Below are 19,205 nucleotides of genomic sequence, written 5' to 3'. Positions count from 1 at the left end.
TATATGTTGGGAAGTCTAGGGCCAGTTTATTTGGTGTACTCTTCCTTCCTCACTGGCTTCATCTTAGAAGTCAGGACCTGTCACTGTAAGCAGAGTCCATTCAGTCAGTGTGGTGGGAACTCTTTGCAGCCAAGAGAAACTCTGGGCAATGGGGAGTCGGTCATCCCCAACCAGCAAGCTGCTCCATTTGCTGATTGGAAAAAGACCCACAGATTGCCCCAGTGGTGCTAGCATCTGAAACTGGGCGTTTGGGTGGAATGCAGAATCTGGCAAGGGCTTTGGAAGCAAGAAAGGGATTCACAGCCAGAAAATCCCTCTTCACATGGCTTCCCTGTTATCTCCTCCGATGGCCTGTAAGAGGTTTTTATTCCGGCCTCTGTTTTCAGTCTCTTCGGTCAGATAATAAAGGAGCAGCTGGAAAACGCTTTCCTGAAGGCTGTGGTAAAATAAGCTCAGCCCAGCACACATGGAAAATGACCAGAGTAATTCCTATTGCTTGCTGGAAGTGTGGTAAAGGCTTCTCTCAGATGAACTGCAAGATCTCTGAAGTGTTGTCAGCGCCGTTGATTAGACAGAAAATAAAAACTACAAAAGCGTCCTATTTGAAAACACCCTGTGTGGTGCAGAACCCTGTGATACATGTCCAGAGTAATGTGAGACACTGTACCTATTGTATGGTCTGGATCTGTATAAATGCACTCTGTAGCTCATTAATCCATTGAGGCTGGGACTGCTGTTAACTAACTTTCCATAAACTTAACATATTTAAACAATCCCACAAAAGGCACAGATGACTTCTCAAAATACATTAGCACATGGAACTATTTTGGAATAGATCATGTGCTAGCTAGTGGACTTTGAAGTTTTGATATTATGTATGAAAAGCTTATCTTGTCTTTTAAAAGTCTCCCCACATCTACTATGTAGGCTTTTCCTTCCCCTTGAACAGCTAAATTAATGCTACCAAAAGATCTTGGCTTTCTAGAAAGGAGGAGATTAGTATTCCAAATTGAGCATTTAACCTCTGTGATGCATTCCAAAAATGCATTGTGGCATGTGATGTTGTAAAGGTTTTATTAGAACAAGCTAGGGATGCCCTGCATATCTCACGGGTAGCTGTGCCAGAGGCAGGGTCAGAGCAGCAGTAGAGGGCTGCTCTGCAAGGGGCTGAGGGTGACAGCAGGGCAGGCAGGGCACTGCTCTCACCCACGGGAGTGCAGGCCCACAGCACACGAGCCTAGGGGATGCCCCTAGACCTAGTTCATGCCAATGACTCTTCTCTATCACCCCAAAGCTATCAATGCACGTATTAGCATCAATACCACGTTCTTTCTTCCTTTTCCAGCTCTTCCTAATCTCAAGAGGTGGTAACTCTCAAATCAGCGGATGCTACACCTCCATCAAGCAGTGCCCAGTGATCAAGGATGAGCTATTTTGTCACAGTATGGAAAACAATACACAGGTCACTATGTACTGGCTCAGCGGAAGAACCTAATGAAATCTCCAGAGCAAACAAGCAAACAGAAAAAAATCTATAGCATGTTACAGAGACACGCTCTGAAACAGAGCCACCCACATCCACAACCATTCACACAACACAGCGCAGGTTATTACAAAATTATATTTGTTTCTGAAAAAGAGAAAGAAAAAAATGTTTGAAGTTTCTTTCTCACTACATGTTTAGAACTTCTGATTCAATTTCCTCCCACTCTCCATTTGGTTTGATTTGACTAAGTATACCTTTCTCCTACATCAGCTATTTAAGTGGCATAACAGTCTCTACCACTTCAACCCATCATCCATGGACCTAACAGCAGCTGAGGTGGCTCCTGTAGCATACCTGAAATCAGATAAGGCTGCCTTGGAAACCTAAGGGACAGCCTCCTGATACTGCCAGAACAAAATGCAAGAGATGTTGGATATACAAACGTGCACAGTAGGCCCTGGAAGCTGAACCTGGGAAAAATCATAACTGAAATGCAGGCTATATGCTGAAGAGTATCTTCTTTGCTGCAGGAAGAAAACAAAACACAGCCCTTACAGAGTAAATCCAGACAGCTACAAGAAGAACCGTCTGGCTGAATCCTTGTCATTGCTCAGCCAAAACTTCGGGAGCATGCATCAGCACTGGTATCCAGACCCAGAAAGTTTGCCACTCCTATTATGCCATGCAAAAGACATTACTCAGGTGATGGCACAGACAGACACGCAGGAGATGGTGAAGCTAACTGGCGACACCAATTAACGCTGTGTTTTGTCATAGTCCCTTTAAAGACTCAGATTCAGATCCGAAACAAACTCAAAGTCAGGCGAGACTTGGAGATCAGCATCTGTCTGTCTGTTATCTAGAACCTGTTGTTGGTGTGTTTCTCATTCAAAACAGTAAAAACTGAAACACTCAGCAGTCCAGCCAGAGAGCAGATTTTTCACCCTAGACTGAAAAAAACTCCAAACCTAAAGGACTCACAAAAAGAAGCCCCTGGTCAGAAATTAGAAATGTTAGCAGTTTTGTCAGTGGAAAAAGCCCACCTAATGTCTGCTCAAGCAGCGTTTGGCTCTAGCTTGCTGCTTCTGCTTTAGCAGTGCTGAGATAATCCTGAAACTATGCAAAAAAAAAAAAAAAAAAAAAAAAGCGATCAAGAAAGAGAAGTGGGAAGCAAAGCAGTGCTGAGAATTTAATCTTTTGGTGAATAATAGCTCTGTGCAAACTGATTCCATGGCTGGTGAAGTAACACACTATGGCAAGAGGAAAAGGGACTAGAAAAACAAGAAAAGGAAAACAAACAGTCCTGTCTCACTCAACACCACCAGAGACTGTGAAGGAAGGGAAGAGGGTTCTCCTGAGCTTGGTACATCCCTCTACAGTGGGAAGGTCACAGGACGGCTTTTGAAAGTTACTGACCTGGAGGCCTTCCTGCTCTTTGAGGGCCACTCTTTCCACATCATGGTATTCCAGAAAACAGAGACCATGTCTCACAGTTGACTTCAACCACCAAGTCAAGGTCAAGGTAGTAGGAAAGCAGTTAACATTTACTAGGAAAAAATTCTTAGTATTTTCAGAAGCATCCTTGGCTTGGGAGGGGAAAGGTTAAATTAGTAGGTTCACTGTTGAAAAAAAACTACTGTCAAACATAGCCTAAAGGATTATTTTACTGTTAATCAGTGGATTTTATTGTAATCTGAATTAAAAACACACTGCTGGATTTCAAAGCACACAGGCTTAATCGCTGAGTGGGGCTTTCTGTAGTAGGGACCACAGGAACTGGAAAACAAGACTTCGAATGTAAGGCTTATTCTATTCAATTAATTCAGCTTACAGAAGGGAAGTTTTAGAGGTGACATAATTGCTGAATATAGGGATTTACACATAGAGAAGCATTTAATAGGAGGCGGAGGCAAGCAGGCAGGCGTTTCAGTCTTTCTGACAAAGACATAGTGTGAGCCAACAGTTGGAAGTTCAACAAGACAAATTCCGTCGTATTTAAATACGATGTAATTTCTGGGCAGTTAGAAGTACAACAGCATAGCTGTGGAGGCCACCATCTTTTGGAGCCTTTATGACAAGACTGTATATCTTTTAAAAACACACTTACTCCCTAGCTTCAGGGGAAAATTTGCAAAGGGTATGTTCAGGCTGGCTACTTCCCTCGCAGAGTCAAGATACCTCTGTGGCCCAGGCATTGTGTAAGCAGCCGAGGTCCAGTGCCCCCCAGCTACCCTCGTACGTGTGAGACAGCAGACCAGCAGCTTCGTGCTGCAAAGGTCTAGAAGGCTATTATGATCAGTTAAGAACAACTTGCCCACCGCAGGGATCATGTATCTTCCTCTGAAGCATTTGGCAGTGGCTAGAGCTAGCACGCTAAAAGAGACAGCCTCCTGGGCAGACACAGTCTGGCAGTTGCTATATCCTTGGCACAGGCTGATCAGCACACAGGGTGTCCTTGGAGGTCTCCTATGCATGCATCGACCAGAGCTGACCCTACTTAATTTATGAGCTCTTCTGAGATCACAGCCTCATGTATTATGGCTCCAGGCTCTATTGAAATGAACTTTATTAAAATAAATTCCAGCTGCTTGGAAGGAGTTAGAGAAATGACAAAAAGAAGGCAAACTCCTCCATTCCCTAACTCACTGAGAGCAGAAAAAAAGAAATAGTTGCAGGAGAACAACCAAAATTCAGCTGGCTCAACTGAAGGGGCGTAAGAAAAAGATTTGGTCAAGGAACAAGCAATTTTGATAAAAGAGGATGGCTACAAACGCTGAGGCAGTACTCACAGCTAGGCAATGTACAGGGCAAACAGGCTTAAAGCACGGTGGCAGAGGGACAAAGGGTCAGGGGGGCACTTGATAAAGCTTCTGACCAAAGGTGGGTTGCACTTTAATAAATCAGATTCATTTGCAAGGGGTCTTGAGTGCTTGTCCCTTTCCTGTTTTGTCTGTTCCCTGGCCTTTGGTCTGCTGTATTTCCTTCCCCAGGATGCCTGTGGGCTGTTAATGGAGAATATTAGGGAGCAGCACCAGGATGTACCTCATTTTGCATGTTGTTGCCAGCAGCCTACATGTTGATTATTGTCCCTATTTGGTAGATGCTTTTTTTATCCTTGCTTGGCTCTTTGAAAGGATGAAATTTCTAATGAAGTCTGGCATTCCTGTCCAGCCACAACTGACCAGAATTGCGATCTGCTAAGGATCTCAGAAGGAAAGCTTGACTTTTCTGCCCTTTCATGGGCCAGTGGCTAGGAGAATAGATCTAAACCCTACCAGAGCAGCAGAATTGCTCTTCTTGATCACGGGGTTGCCAGGAAGAGTGCAGTTTCCAGAGCTCAGATGCTCAGAAAGCTACTGTTGTGCACAGTGGGGAAAGAGATGAGCAAATGTGATTGGTTTCTGATTTAGGTGGGAACTAACGAAGTGTTTATGAAGTACTCACGAACTACTTACTTTTATAGAAGGTACAAAAGCTGTAACATTTATCCCTCTTTCACCGTCCCAGGCTGACTCCGTGCTGACCTTGGCGATGTGGAGAGCAGTGGCACGGCGGAGCCACCCACCCACCACCTTACGTATCATCACTGGAACTGCCTCTTGATTTCCACTGTGGGTGCCTAAGCCTTTGAGAGTTAGGGAGCTGAGACATCAGCAGTGCTTATGTGACCTTATCCCCACGCCTATCTTCCTGCTTCCCAGCAATGAATTCTCATGGTTTTCTAACAGATTTCTCCAGTTTTAACCAACGTGGCCAACAGCCTGATTTCAGCGAGGAATTCTGGAGTCTCCTCACAGTCGTTACTTGAGAGTCCTGAAATAGCCTTTCCTGCCTGGTGTCAGGCATCACAGGCAACATGACTGATATTTTACCTGATGTTCCAAGATCCAAGCCAACTATAGTGTAAGATAAAGCAAACAAACAAACAAACAAAAAAATCCTAGTGGTCTGAGATCTGTTAGCTTCAGTGAAGTGGAAGCAGCACATCTCTAGTATAGACAGCAAAGCAAAAGCATTTTCCAGATAATCCTGTAAATAGGGAAGATCTGCAGCTCTTCAACAGTTTCATGGCACGTATTACCACTGTGGGAAGGATATGACACCTCAGTAGGAGCAGGTTCTACTGAATGAGATGAGAACATTCCAGTTCAGCAGTCATTTCACTTAACGTCAGCTCTATAGCAGGGGTTTACTGTGAATAGCGTAGCTGAAAGCCGTTAGACTTTTCCCTCATGCTAGCATCAACCACTTTTGGCAAGGCCTGTTAAATGGAATAACTTGCGGAGTGAGCCAGAAATAGAGCCTGGGGAACATATTCTTCAGATCACAAATGTTAAACCATGGAGATGGATTGGTGACAAAGAGGGTGGAGTGGCGAAGTTTCCACATACCATTTTTCCTCCCCCCATCACCACCACAGATGTGGTCTACACCCCAACATATGTTCGCAATGAGTCTAGCCCAAGAGATGTTCCAGACCTTACTCAAGAGTTGAAACTTGAAAGAATCAGCTAAGTTTAAAATGAATCAAAGGGCAGGGTAACCATGTGTGCTAAGTGTAACGGAGTTGCCCATGTTCAGATAAATGGCCCTGTAGTAGTGCCACTAATCTGTAATCTGACTCTCCCTTCAGCAGGTACTGAAGGGCTCAGATCCCAGTTTAGATTAGGTTTTCGACTGTGGCTAGACTATCAGTTTAGGCACCTCAGGGATGTTCCCAAAGTTAGAGAGATGAAGCTTACTTTGGTGAAATCTCCGCTTTTGGAAAAAGACTCTTTAAATGGTTCTTTGAATTTTATGTCTCCTTCCTTTCTTGCCCCTACCTCCATCTCTCTCCCCACTACCACTGAACTCAGACCCCAAGAGAGTTATTCTGGTTTACCAATTCTCACAGAAACTCCCTGAGCATAAAAGAAAATGCCTCCTCATTTAGCTAAATCCAAAGTATGCCAGGATAAATGGTTGCTGAAGAGTAAATACCACATCAAGTCAGGTCAGGTCAGAAGTAAGGAAGCTAAATGTTATTAGCAAATAAGAAATGAAATACATCAAGAGGCTTACTGTGGGTCACAGCGTGTTCATGCTGTATCTCATACAGTTCTCCTAAAAATTGAATGTGTATGTATATGTTCATTGGAGATTATTTTGGAAAAATAATTTTCTAAGTTTGATAGACTTGGAAACTTAGAATTTCTTTAAAATTCCTGAAAAGATATTACAGAAAAGCAGAAATACAAATATATGTAGTAACACACTATGCTGGTAATGTAAGTTAATTTATGAAGCACCTATTAGGAGAATGAGATAGTTTGTGTAAATATGTTGCTTTATCACAGATGTTTGTGTACTAGATTTAAAAGACAGCTAAGTATTTACTAGGATCTGGGATATAGGCTGGGGCTTTTTATAGTGCTGTAAATGAAGAGGGAGCAGAAAGATAGAAGAAACACACTTCAAATTTACATACCCAGTACTGAGCCTTGACCTACATTCAGAGCAACAGAACAATGTTCCCGAACAGCCACAGCTCTGGCACATGCGACCTGTTAGGTAACACCTCTGATATCACTATGGAAAAGTTGGTTGGGACATAACCCACTAATTTTTGGCTTAAGTAGAATTTTTTCCCAGTGGAGTAAGTGCAGTAACTAAATAAAAATTTGTGGAATGGGCTGAACGCTGCAGGTCCATATCTTATCAGAGTTTGCGCCTATGTTCAAATGATGAATTAGTTTTGGCAACTGAATTTAGAAATTTATAGCTTTAGTACTGTGAATCTATTTATTGCTGTTTTTATTTTTCTTCAGTGAAGCAAAGGCTAGCAGCCAGGAAGGAAGCCTATAAATCTTAACATTAGAGAGGGGAAAGGGTAAGGTGTTTTACATACACACAGGGGCTAGACAAGAAATTGGGTTTTTTAGAGATAAAGGGCAATGTGTGGCAGATTTCTTTCGAAGATTTTTTTGGTTACTGAAAAATAGAAAAAAATCTGCAATGCACATCCCCTTCATTTTATTAATTCCAGATTTGATCAATTTTCACAAAAAATTTGTAGGCTTTTCAACAAGAAACAAAGACATTGTTTCTTTTAAACAAAAAAGTGATTGCGGATTATTGCCAGAAAGAAGAAATGACAGAAGAAAGCAAATCTGTTTATCTTTTTGGAAAATGATATGACCTTTGAGTTTTTCTGGGATGAGAAGAATTTGGGAATCACCTCACCTTTAGATGAGGTATCTGACCCAAACTGTTGTTTGCCGCTCTCTACTATGGATCACGCGTGGGAAATGCATGGTCCCCGTGCAGAAAGAACCAAGTAGAGCAATATGTGGCACAAGACTGCTGAAAGGGTGATGGGAGAAGCACTTCTAAATGATAAAAAACCCCTGGCATCAGCTGAAAGTAGTCTGAAGAACTCCAGCCTCTGTGGGAAAGCAGAAGTGGCAGCAGATATTGAACCGTTCTCATAGAACTTTCCATTGGCTATTTGCAGTGATTCTTCCTATCCCCGGGTGAGGTGAACAAAATTGCCTAATTAAGTCCACATCTTTGGGTGTCCCAATTAAACCAGCTTCTCATCTTCTCTTGCTGAGAGGCACCCTGCACTCCCTGATTGAAGCTGGCGGCAGCATTTAATGTAGTATGCTGGGAGCTTACGGCTAGAGTAAAATTTGTAGCTCTGAGAATCAATCCCATGCCCTTGAATTTGGGATGGAGCCGGTAAGCAGCAGGCTCTAGAAGGAATATGGATACTTTTGTTTGAAATGAGCCACTGAGGAAGTTCATAAACTCTCTGGTAATAGCAGGTGACGACAAGAAGCACTCGAGGGTAACGGGCTGGCAGTAGCTTCAGAAGAGGCTTGCCTATTACCTTGGCAAGCACAGGGGAAAATCCCTCCTCCTCCTCTTTCCCTTATACCAAAACAACCCCACTTCGAGGATTTTGGAAAGGAGTATCATTGCACTAAGGCGACAAGGCGGTCTGCCACATGGCTCTGAGGAACTGGTTCCAAGAAAGAAATCCTCAGACACACAGATCACAGGAACTTGAGCCCCTTCCGTATCAAAGCGACTTCCTCAAAGGCCTTCAAAATGCATTCTCCTTTCCAAGGCCTAATGAAGTTGGAGACCTTCAAGGGATGAGAAAAGGCAGATTCCTGCCAAAGAACCCCGCTCCCTGGATTTTTAAGAGACCAGAACATTTCAAGCTGCTAGTTCTGCAACTAAATACAGGATAAAACAAGATATTTTATCCTGTATAACAACACTGTCTTCATATTCCTTTTTTTTCAAGTCCCTAGTTTGAGAAGAGTTAGGGAAGGGAGAGGTAAGGAAGGGAGAAAAATTTCTAAAGGAGAAAAACTGCTAAAAGACAATGCAATGACATTTTAAAAACAAAAAAAACTTATTTATCCCAAAATATCATTCTATCATTGGAAGAGACAAGATCAAACACATCTGTGAGTTATTACCTAGCATGACTCTTGATTTCCAAGGAGTAGAATCAGTGCTTTGATAACGTTGTGTGACTCTCAAAAGAACAGTTTCAGTGACTGTAGGACAACGGTGGCAGCGAGATCAGCAGCTGATCACTCTGCAGCACCCTATCTAAGCTATTCCGGTGCAATTTCCACTCAAAGATCAGATCAGCTTGTGGCTGAGGTGCAACCTTAGATCACAACAAGCTTTGCTGGTGAGTATTTCATGGGAATCAGGTAGAAGCAGGCAGGAAGGGCTCTTTAGTGGTTAAACGTAAGATGAGAAGTGTGGGGGGTTCTAGGGTAAGGTGCTGAGTTCAGTACCCAGTTGAGATCTTGGTCCTTCTGGAACTGGATACTGGGAAGTTTATCGAAAGAGAATTTTCCAAACATTCAGACTCATGTCAACACAAAGAATATACTGAAGGTCTCATGAGGACTCTAGATCACCTGATGTCTCTTCTCCCAAAGGTAGCTACTGGTCCAAGCCTTCATCTGAACACTGTATATCCTACAGAGCTCACTGATAAGCCCATCCCTAATAACCATTCTTTCCTGATCTTAGTTTTAAAACTAGTCCAGCAACTACTTTCCACATTAAGCCTCATGCATTTGCCAAAACCTTCACCAGCCTTTCTCTTAATACTACAAAAACTGAATCAATCACCAAAACCCCTTTTAGTCCCCAGCTCTCCTGAATGCTGCCTAACCCTAACCTCACCTCAGGCTGTCTTGACTGGGACTTAAACATCCATTGGCCCTTCTTGGAACCAGCCCTTATTCTTGCCCTGTAGGCAAGGCAAGGCAGACCAGAACAATAAATCTTAACCCCAGCCCAAATCCTGGCCTTGACTCTGGTGGCACGACACCAAGCAGTTCTGTTTAGGGTCCTGTTGCCTGTGCCAAACTTCAAAGCAGCCCTACGACTCCATGCTCTCACTAGAAGATAGACTTAGGAATAAAATTACTCAACACTAAATTTGTATTCACAAACACATCCCAAAGCATAGACATCAGTAACATTCTAGAAACTACCACTGCTTTGAGACCGTTGGGCTTTAGCAGACAACAGTTTAGACTAGCATTAGGAGGTAGTAATAAACAGCTTTTACTGCAATACCAGAAGGCTTGCAGACATAATGAGGCTGTTGTGGCAAAGACCCAGTGGCTCCTGCTGAGCTTGCAGGGAGGCCTATTTCAGTGCTAAGTGAACTCCGGGGTTCAGATTGGATTTATACTTCTTTTTCCAAAATATAAGCATCAAAGAATTTCAGTCTGTTTCCTACATGTAGGTTTGCAAACGTATGCTGTGACTGTAGAACAGAAGGCTCCTCCAAGCCATGATTACATTGAGGGACACAGTGCCTCCAGCAGCCTTCCATTATGTTTAGGATTACAGATAGGAAGTGACTGTGAGCTCCTTTTGTTGATGAATCCCAGAAATTGGCACAAGTGGGCAAGAACTGTTGCAGCTAGGGCTCCTGGCCTTGTGCTTTATTTGTGGCTGAGCCTGCAACATCAAACTGTCTTGAACGTTGGCAGTACAGCTGGGGTTAGGATTTGCTTTTGGAAGATACGTACGGGCCATGACCAGTTCTTATTATGCCCTCAAGGGTTGCAGAAGTAGAGCAAGAAAGCAGCAGCATTCAGAGGTGTTTTTTTAAAAGACACAGGGTCTCAGCAGTCATGATGTAGTGTCAGGGTTTGCAAGAAAAGTGAGGAGAACGTGAGTTGTTTTTACATACTAAAATATTTCCATGGATAGTTTAAAGAACTATGTTCGGTAAGATCCTATAGCTTGCAGTTACTTCACTGACACCGTGTTGTGACAAAGTCTAGGCCTAGGAAAGAATCAGACTGAACTTTTCTCTCCCCTGACCAAGTAACAAAGTACTGGAAGTGGGTTGACCACAGCTGCTGGTTATTCTGAGCACAGTCCTGAAGCACTGCTGTACCATGGGTGCTGAGATAAAATCAAAGGCTGTTCTAGGACCTTGTGACCAACTGGCACCAGAATGTTTTGTATTTACTGTCTAAATATAATCAATAGCTTGATCTTCTTAACTCATTTCACCACAAATTAAAACATTTTTTTCTTTTTCCCATGTTACAGGCTTTTTAGAATTCAGCAGTATGTCCTCAAACTTATCCCAACCCTAAACTAACCCTAATTTTAGCCATATATTGATAAGAATTTCCAGTGCCTGAAGTTTTCCTAAACTAGAACCTCCTTGCACAGCTACTCATCCTTCAGTCTTAACTCACATCTCATTTAATTCCCATGAACAAGATGCTAGTGAATCTAAAGAATGCTATCAACATGAGCCTTCATCCATTCCTGAGGACTGGGCAAACTCCAGCTTCAGTGTTTCTTGCCCCAACCCTCACTGTATTTGTAACTATACCAAAAAAAAAAAAAAATGCTGTTAGACATTGCATCCACACTTTTCATTCACTACTGTACACTGTGCTCTTCAAACACTTCCTGCCTAAATTCTGGATAACCCTAAACCTGACACAGCACACCAGGCTGCTCCTCTCAGCAGGTCTCACAGCAGCAGTGGTACTTGGGCAAGCTTAGACTCCATGACACAAATAAGGGGGTTTATAAGAAAGATGGGGACAGACTTTTTAATAGGGCCTGTTGCAATAGGGCAAGGGTTAATTATTTTAAACTAAAAGAGGATAGGTTCAGACTAGGTATAAGGAAGACATTTTTTACAATGAGAGTGGTGAAATGCTGGCACACGTTGCCCAGAGAGGTGGTAGATGCCCCCTCCCTAGAAAGGTTCAAGGCTGGGTTGGACAGGGCTTTGAGCAGCCTGGTCTAGTGGAAGGTGTCCCTGATCATGACAGGGGGGTTGGACTAGGTGACCTTTAAAGGTGCCTTTCAACACAAATTATTCTATGATGATTCTATGAAATATACCCCCCCACACCCCTTAACCCGATTATCAAGACATTCTCTGTTTCTGTCACCAGTTAGTCCATTATAAACAGGTGGGATTTACAGTTTTAACAAGGTTTTTTTTTTGTCCTTGTGTGGATCCTAACCATAATCTTTTCTTTCTGGTGAGGCAGGCTTTGCTTTACTGATGGATTCTGACAACAGCACCCGTAAGCACTACAAGCCTTCCAGGATGCTGAAACATGTCAACCATTCTGGTCCTGGACTCTCATCCTTATGTGAAATATCTCTACATATTATAAACCAATTACATCCTCAACTGGAGTCCCCTCCCTGCACACAACAGTTAGCTAGTTTTAATGCTGAATTCTAGCGTGACCACACACACAGGAGCACAGGCAGGTAGAGACTGGCGTATTAAGGGCAGAGTTGGGATTGTGTTTATGTGGCACAGAACTGCTGGTAGCACTGCAAAGTCCTTACAAGGTCCCAACGGTAGTAACTGGAGCATGTGACAGAAGTTCTCTTAGTTCAGGAGAACAAAGTGTTGAGAGGGAAGCAGTTATCCTAGAGATTTCGCCATTAAGACAAGAGCCAGCGCGCTACCCTTCCCTGCCAAGCTGATTTCAGGGTAGAGACAAAGAGACTGCTTCCTCCTCTACCTCTGCTTTGCCCTCCTCTTTGCTGTTGGAGCATAGGCATCCTCAGCATGGCTTGTGATGAATTCAAGAGAAGAAGAGATGAGAAGATCTCATTACCATTTTGCTGCCTATTAAAGAGTGAGACGATCTAGCTGTGGTAAAAAAGAAATAGCTGTATACAGTTATGAGAATCACCAGACATCTCATTTTATGTCAGGCAAGACTATTGCCTAATACGAAGACAATGTAATCCTGCTGTTGCCTTGCTCAGATGAGAGGTGGCTTTGAGCTAATTAACTTCTACTATAGCCAGGCATGAAATTGCCAACTTTATGATAGCCATCTGATCAGTGATGTGCTCTCTGATGTGATCTTCTCATCACATAAAAGCTGGTGTAACAAGCTTCTTCATTACTCTAACAAACTGCAAGCTCCTCACTAATGACCACTGGGATACTGAGGGAAATCTAAGAGAAAACAGGAGAGGGTTCCCAAATCCCAGACACACCTCTGCTCTGCAGCCTTGGTCCCCGTTCAGACATCTTCCCACTTCTGCTCACCGCTCGCCAGAGCGAGGGGATGCTCTGCAGCCAGGAGCCTGCAACCCACAGCATTCTGCAGCCAAATTTTCTCATCGAGTTTTGGGACTTTGCTAGCCAAAGCAGGCGTTGCTGGGGACTTCAGAAAGAGCCATCAAGCGTGAGAAAGAACATTCAACCCGGGGTGTTACAAGAGGCAGAATATTGTTTTCATAACATCTGCGGCGAGACTGAATAAAGCAATAAAACTGCCAATACTTGGAAGTGCTCAAAAGGCAACTCTGGCAACCTAGTAGATTGTTTTGTAAACAATTGGTTTCAAACTGATCCTGAAATTAACGGGGATGGCAGCAGAGTCACTTAAGGATAAAGGTGCTGTGGTTTCTGCGTTCCTTGCTGACTACTTGCACAACAGCAGCCACACACGGGCGTGCTCCTGCTCGGGCACGGGAGCTGTGCCGGCCCCCCCTGCACCCCGCTCCCGCCACGTTCCGTGGCACCTCACGGAACGGGGGAGCGAAGCCTCGAGGAGGCAAAGGGCTGCTGGGTGCCCTGACTCCGCCGCCAGACAACTCTCGCTTGGCTTGCAACGGGCGAACGTCCCTGAGCGGGGTGGTCTCGCCATTGCCCAGCGGATCCCTACCGCCTCCCCACCCCGCTCACTGCCGGGGCCTGCCCTCTGCCCCGGCTCCCTCTTGTCAGGACAAACCCCACGCCACCTCCGTCTGTCCCAGACGCCTTCCCCTCCTTCCCTTCCCACCTCCCGGACGATTCCAGAGGCTTCCACGCTGCCCCGGCCCGCCTTCCGCACCGCCTCACTGCCACGGGCTCACACCGGCCTGGCACCAGCGCATTCCCACTTCGAAGCCAAACAAGACATAAAAAAAAAAAAAAAAACCACCCCAAACAACAAATAACCAAGCCCTATAAATCTGTATTGATGAAATACTGTCGCCAGCGGGTCAAATATACAAGTTGCTGGGATGTTGCTTTTCAGAGCCACTGAAGTACAGGCACGTTGTTGGCTCACAATGCACTTGTACCATTTACTAATTTTACACACAGCTTGGAGGACTTATTTCTAAGGGGGTTAAAATACAAAAAAACAAACCACCACACAAAACAACAGCCAGACATGACTTTTGTGCATTTACATTTCCACCATAATATTGAAGTATCACCTCTTTTAGATTTGATTGTACCAGAGAATTCCCTTTCCTCTCCCCCTCCCCAGCCGAGCAAACATCCAGTTAAGCATTTGCAGCAGGAACAACATGTGGCACTCAGATAAACAGTGCCACAGGCAGCTGGGATTACCTCAGGTGGGATTTCATGTCAGGTCAGGATTTCACAGCTCTTTCCGTGGTTTTAAAAACTTAAAACTGCTTTTTTTTTTTTTTTTTTTTCCCAACTCCATGCACAGGCTACACAACGTACAGTTTTTAAAATAACCTTCCCAGGAGGAAGTTGCATCTGCCCTTGTTTATTTAATAGCTCTCGATGGACTTTCCGCCCCGTGATCTTGTCCAATCTGCCTTTGAACATACACAACATTGTCATCGGTGGCAGCATTTCAGTGCCTCCACCACTCTCACAGCACACGAAGAGGCACAGTTAGCTCTCCACCAGGCAGCAACGTGAAATCGGTGACACATCTACTGCCACGAAAGTCGAAGGTCCTGCAAAACTATATGCCATTCCCAGGTGATCACAAAGAGTGTATTGGTTTTGAGGAAAGGGCACCCACTGTTTTCTCCAGGCAGCTTCTCTCATACACCGTGGGGGAGCCCACCTCGCAGCTCCTCTGCCCTGCTGAAGCCTGGCTGAGTTCTGCAGCTCTGAAGAATTGCCCATGGGGTCTAGAGGAGCTGCTCCAAAATACAAAGTGCTCAGGTGTGGGGCTCTTTTCCCAAGTCACAAGTGATAGGACAAGAGGAAATGGCCCCTCAAGTTGCACCGGGGGAGGCTGAGATTGGCTATTAGGAAAAACTTATTCACTGAAAGAAGTATTAAGCATTGGAACACGCTGTCCAGGGAACTGGTTGAGTCACCAGCCCTGGAGGCATTTAAAAGACATATAGATGTGGCATTTAGGGACACGGTTCAGTGGTGGACTTGGCACCGTGAGGTTAACTGTTGGACTCAATCTTAAAGGTCTTCTCCAACCTAAATGATTCTGTGATTCTAGGTGGTGTGTCAGAGTGGACCTGGTTTGCACATTTGTTACAGATAACTTTGCTTGAAGGGGAAGTATCAGCCAGCCCCTGTCAAATTCCGCACAGTCTGGGGGCAACAGTGCTATCTTTGATAGTTTAGTCTTTTGGGTTGGTTTAGTGTTGGAGTTTCCCCCCTCTCCTCTTTTTTTTTTTTTTTTTTTTCTCCTTGTTTCTTCAAGGCCCAGATATTAAGAAATACAGATTTAGAGGAGAAAAAAAAAAAAAAAAAAAACCAAACCCAAAACTTATTTCTCTCAGATTCAGCCAATTGATTATTCACATGGAAAAAAATGTGCTCATCTCCCCAGTCTGTCCCAACTACAGAAGACCAATACACGCTGGTGCTAGGTCACATATTTAGAATACAGTTTTATAACCCTATTTTGTCCAATTCCAAGTCTTTTACATAATATTTACTATGAGGCAACCACTAAGAAAGCTGAAGAAACCCCTCCATCAGAAGTTACCCAACTATTCTCAGTCCTGCTTAAGCAGAAGAAAAAACCTCATAAACAAAACACACTTTGTTTTATAGGAACCTACACCCTCCAGGGAAAACCTGTTTTGCCAAAAGAATTCCCAACTAGTGCTAACCAGAGTTAATTACAACATGGTATTAAAGGGACAACTTCTTTTCAAACACTTAAGAGCATCGTGAAACAAGCTCTGCCAAAATTAAAGGTCTGCTCTCTGCTGGGTTACTGTTCCAGGCTGTCTGCAGACCTCATTGCATGAGTTATACTATTCTGACATCATTTTGCAAGTTCAGTACCCAAAGCCCATGCCTGTACAATAACATGGCCTTGACAGGACCTCACATTTCCACCCCAGTAAATCCTAAATAGATTCCAGAAGTGCTATGTAGAAAATACCCAGGAAGCATGCTGGGTAAGCAATTCAGATGATCACATGCTCTGGGATTCTTGCTGTCTCTGAAGAACTTCCATATGTCCAGTCTGTAACTCTAAGCAGGTCAAAAAGAAGAAAGAGTCAGCCTGACACACGTTCCTCTGATCTCCAGCACTGCCACAACCGTTGTTTTGCAGTCAGTTACCTGATGCCAGGGCAGCCAGATCCAGAAATCGCTGCAGACCGAGAACTTCCAGGGAAATTGCTTGGACAAGAAGAGACAACATGGAGAAGGCTTAAGGTTATGAAAAGCAGGTAATGCTGGCAAGAGACACACGACGGACAGGGTCTACCACTATGGCAACATCGCGAGGATCTGGGGTCCTGGGGGAGATCTACATCTGATACAGGTCCGGAGCAGCAGCGTGATGGCTCACAGAGGTGTAAACCAGTAGTTCCCTAACCTGGTGAGCACTCACAGAACAAAGAGCAGTACTGAGATAACCCCTGAGCTGCTGCCAGTGCTCAAAGCCACATGGTGAATAGGAACGGGAGTTCCTAACATCTGGAGACTATAGGAGGGAAGGGAAATGCTCTCTAGTTTCCCAGACATGAGGCCTGTTGTGGTTACAGAAGTAGGTTTCTATGTTTTCTGCTTAACTCTAGGTTGTTGTGGACACACAGGTCACCTCAGGATGCCATTTGTTAGTGAGAAAGGTAGAGGAAAGAAGACACCAGAGAGATATTTAATTCAAGTGTGTGCAAATACCATCCTTGGGGCCTCAAGCAGGACTTTTCCCTCTCGGATTCCACACCTCTTAGAGTATCCACATAGTACTTGGAGCCTTATCCTTCTCTTAAACCCCTATTTTAAATGGGGGTAGTATTTTTGCCTGGAGAACTGAGAACATCTTTTCTCCAGATACAGAGCATCCAATATTCCCCTAATCCCTCCCCACAAAAGCCAAGCACACACACCCCAGCCAATTGTATTATTAGGAGTTTAGAAGGGAGAAACCAGAAAAGTCATACCTATGAGAAGTAAGAATATATGGATAGGTTTACATAATCTACTTAAGAGAATGCAATTTCCCATGTTTGGCAGAAGAGATTCTTGCCACAAGGCAAGAAATTGCATGCGTTCTACCAGCACACGCCTGCTAGAAACTGATTATAATGGCTAAAGCACACTTAGTAGCTTTACTAGCAATATTTTACTAATAGCTTTGGTTCACTAATAGCATAGTTTTATGTTAAGGATCTTTTGCCAGCTTGCGAGTATTTGAAGACTTCCACGTTAGTACATTTTACACTAACAAGTTTCTGGTGTCAACCTGGCTTAAGATGTCATTCAGAAATCCTGGCTGCTAACCGAGGTTTATTCTTTGTAATAAAAGGCCCAGGCTAGAGCCAAGAGTCTCAGAGGCTAATGGGTTAGAGCCAGACCATGAATAATTGAGGGTATGTTCTCCATTTATGGCATTGAGTGGCAGCAACTGGCTGTGAAAATGCATTTGTGGGAATCCCAGGGTCCTCAGGCTTCTCAGCCACGAGGCCCCGTGGCTGCTGCTCCTCAACTTCCCCAACCAAATCACGGCGTCTGACACCACCACTTGCAGTCTGTCTCTCAGCAGCCAGAAATCAGATCTTTTCTGAAGTCTACCAAATTCAGCCTCAGTTCCTGAACAAAGCTGCAGGGACCAGCCACACCACCACGTGGGCAAGTTACAGAGAAAAGAAGAGCTGCCACGTGTTACATTTGAGTATGTGTTGTGCAGAAACCATCACAGAAAACAAGACGCATTGCGACCTATAGGTTGGGCATGGGTAAGCCTAATGCAATTCCTCTTCCTTTTCCAGAAGAAAAAACTCACCTCAGGGGAAGAATTACAGGAGCTTCTGAGTTCTTTGTGATCACTCAGAGTAAGGAGCGTCACCAGTTCATTGCTTAAGGCCAGAAGGTCACCACTATACTCTTGCAATATTCATTATTGGCCTGGGGCAGCTATATAGCAGCTTATTGCTTACGCACAAAATGCTTCCATGTGCTGAGCTACTGCAGAGGCTGGCACTGTAGGTTTTGCTAGATGAACACTGCAGCTTCCAAGAAGCCTGAGCACTGCTCTATTTCTAGTTCCAGCAGCACACCTTTACCTCTGGAGATGAGCCTGGCCCAAGGAGCAACAGCAGGTTTCTTTCTCTCAGAAAGTCTGAGGACTTTCTTGATGGAATCCTTTTTTAGATCAGGTTTATAAGCATCAAATGCCCCCTCCTTCCTCCCAGATCAGCCACACAAAGGAACTGAGGATGGAGAGAAACAGGAAGATGATGAGGACAAGGAAAGCAGCAGCAGGAAAAGCTCCTCACGTTATCTTCAACTTCCAGAGATGCTTAGTGCAGAAACCCAAGAAGCAAGCACAACCCATATACAGTAGTGGAAGACATGAAATAAAATATCCAACTGTGTGCTGCTAAGAAATGGAAGGGAAAATTATCCCTAAAAATGCCACGCACGCAGCACAAATCGTTTATGAGGAGAATACATTTGTAATTACAACTTATTTTAGCTACCCTGCTGCCAGGAGTAACTAGGAGCAGAAGGAAGCGATCAGTGTCATCATCTTGCCCCCCCAGGGACCAGTGGATGCTGCTGATATTGCAGCACCCGGGCTGAGTTTTCTCGGTGGAACATCTCCCTCCAGCGGCCAAAGGCAAGTGGTTTCCACAGAGCTCGGGCAGTTGGGGACAAGCAGCGGTCCTCACCTTCCCTCCTTTCTCCTTCCAGCTTCACATCAGGCTGCAGGAGAACCAGCAGCGCCCTTCCCCACCCAGCAGCCGCCTGGTCAGGTTGGGCAGCTGTGCCATGAAGTGCAGCCCTCCAAAGCGTGAGACCCTGGGGAAACATCGCCACCTGGTTAAAGCTCTGGGAAACCAGCCAGAAAGAGGGGAGACCCCGTACAACCGTGAGCCAAGCCCTCCTCAAGCACAGCCCAGGACAGCCTAAAGGAACAAGCTGTAGTCACAGATCACTGCACCCTACCCTGGGTTCGGGATTCATTTAAGCACCTCTCGCTCTGCACTTGGCCGA

The sequence above is a fragment of the Tyto alba genome, unplaced genomic scaffold, assembly GCF_018691265.1.
Source record: "Tyto alba isolate M040663 unplaced genomic scaffold, T.alba_DEE_v4.0 Super-Scaffold_18, whole genome shotgun sequence".
NCBI classification, from domain to species: domain Eukaryota; kingdom Metazoa; phylum Chordata; class Aves; order Strigiformes; family Tytonidae; genus Tyto; species Tyto alba.
This window is presented reverse-complemented; position numbering follows the sequence as displayed.